This window comes from Pinus tabuliformis, chromosome 6 (assembly GCF_031772625.1).
Source record: "Pinus tabuliformis cultivar Carrire ecotype Pingquan chromosome 6, CPIR1, whole genome shotgun sequence".
Lineage (NCBI taxonomy): Eukaryota > Viridiplantae > Streptophyta > Pinopsida > Pinales > Pinaceae > Pinus > Pinus tabuliformis.
The window spans coordinates 228,247,746-228,250,378 of NC_142292.1; positions in this window are offsets into that span (position 1 = coordinate 228,247,746).

Here is a 2,633-nt window from a genome sequence, read left to right on the forward strand (position 1 = left end):
TCATCCACTTTGCAGGATTTGGTGTCGATGTGTGTTTTGTCATCCACTCACACGTTTTGATGTCAACAGCTTTGTTGTCATGTGACAAATGTTGCTAATGTTGCCTTGTGACATTAGGTCATAAATGGCTATTTTAAAAACCTAATGTAAAACCCTAAACTTAGAACCTAATGCAAAACATTCAAAATGCATTAAGAAACCATTAAAACCTATGCTAAAAGGGCCTAACCCTCATCCTATACCTATAGGCCCTCATTGCATTACAAAATATGTGTTAAAATACATATACACCTAAGTCTAAACCCATTTGGACCATTACAAAACAATGCAAAACATTATAAATACATTAACACAGTCTTAAACCACTAGTCTGACCGCGTAGGGTTCTAACCGTAGAAAATACATGTGATCAAATGAGACTGTCGGGTTATGTAACCATTGCTTGGAGTTAGCCGTGCGGAGTGTTAACCTTAATTGTGGACATGTGAGCAGGTAAGTGGGTAAGAGTTTTAGTTAACTGTTGGCTTGGAAACTGTGTGGGGAATTGTTAACCATGTGATAGGGCAGTGTTAGTTAAATGATGGAAATCCACCAGGTGTAACCATAGTGGAACCATTAGCATTAACCATAACATGCGAACAATAATGTTAACCATTGGAGCGTTGGTAGTCGAAACCTCCGAGGAATACTATGGAGGTGGCAGTTAGAGGTTAGACCGTAGCCTATTCACATGGGCATTCAACCTTCTCCACCCAGTTAACAAGCCACCAGTAGTTAAGATTTAATACAAATTCTTTTTATGGGTTTTTTTGAGGTTTTTCTATTATTAATTTAACCACCATGTGATTAGGTAGAAAGATGTCCTTTTGTAACAAGACCGAGCCAATAAACCATTAATGTAACAACATTCATGCCTATCTGAGCCTGGAAGAGCTCGAATGAACCCAAACAAACTATAAATTCACCTTTTTGTCATGGAGAAATACATTAGATTTATTTTGTTTTTTGTATGCAGATTCTAGAGGTTAGAGGTTGTTTTTGTTTTCAATGTAACAAGAGCATCTAGAATCGGAATTGGAACTGTGACAGGAGTTGGAAAGATGGTTTAGAGAGCTATCCTTTGACAGTGACCAGAAGTGCCTATGTGCATATTCAGTTTGGTCAAATATCTGTGTAATTGTCCTCTTCTGTTTCAATCCTAATAAATCAGTCGCCCATCTTGAAAGCGGACCTGAAGACATAGTCCATCAGGGACGAACTCCGTAATCAATTTTGTTGTCTGGTATCGATGTTCTTTTGTTGTTTTCATTATTGTTTTGCATCTTACTTATGTTTTATCAGCTGTCATATCGTATTTCTTCTCAAGCAGTTCTCTCTGTTTCCGCACTTTTAGTTAACATTCAAAATCATTAATGGCCAATCAATTCTACATCAGTTTTAACTTATGATCATTTCAGATCAGTTATGGAAGCTGTTATGATATGAAAATCATACACTTACCTGAATGCATTAAGAGACACTCAAGGTGAGTGATTAGCACATACATGGGTGACATTTTCAGAACGAAACACTATGAAAACCAAATATCAAAAGTATTTCCTAAGGTTCAAGTTAAAAAATTGCACTGTGCAGGTGCACCATTATGAGCAATTAACGATCACATGGTTATTTCTTCGATAGGTGTGTGATCATAAAAAAGTCCAGTCAATACCTTAGGCCACAAACTTTCTTGAGCAACACTCCAAATATTGATATGATGGGTTAACAAAATCGATATTTGAGCCCCAAGAAGCCTTAAAGGTAAGGAATTGCTAGCTATAATCTCATTTATGGGGTGAACCACCACATTGATGAACCAAGAGGAGGAGTTTCCAAGAAACTCTATAAATACAAGTTCTAGGAGAGATAAGAACAACAAGAAGAAAAGCATTATTATGCTTGCAAAATTTCCCCCTAGCAATCAAGAATTCCATTGAGAAGATGATTTCATCATTGAGAGAGTCTTAATACTTCTTTAAGAGAGAGAGAGAGGAAGCTTGCAAGGATATTGAAGAAAGGAAATTCCTTGTTGAGGATTTTTTAGCACATTTCTCAAACAATTCTCTCCAAGTTTCTTTTATTCATCTATTGTATCTCTTCTACATTCAATAGTCAATAAAGCGAACTCTTTTCCATTACTTTTTTTAAGTGTTTTCTTCATTAAACATTGTTCATGTTTTTATTTATTGGTTTCTAGCTTATGTTTATGTATGCATTGCTTATAATACTTTTAGTGCTTTGTTTACCTATAGTTGTCAACTAACAACAACCAATTGATTGTGTTTTCCTTGTATGGAACAACCAACTCCAAGGAAGGTGTATTTGGTGCTCCATAACAACAAAAACACTACCACACAATACCAACGCCACTAGTTTCCTTTCTTTAATATAACAATTTTTTTAGTAGGACTTTCTCTCTGAATTTTCACTCCATTGTGCTTCTATCACCTCTCTGGAATTTTTGCAGGCCCTTCTGGACTTGTTTCCAACCAAGGAACCTGAATTTTCAAACTTTTTCGCTGGTTGCATGACCTTTTTTGCATGCAAACATGCGATCCGTGCACCTATGTATAGGAAAACATGTATTGTTTATA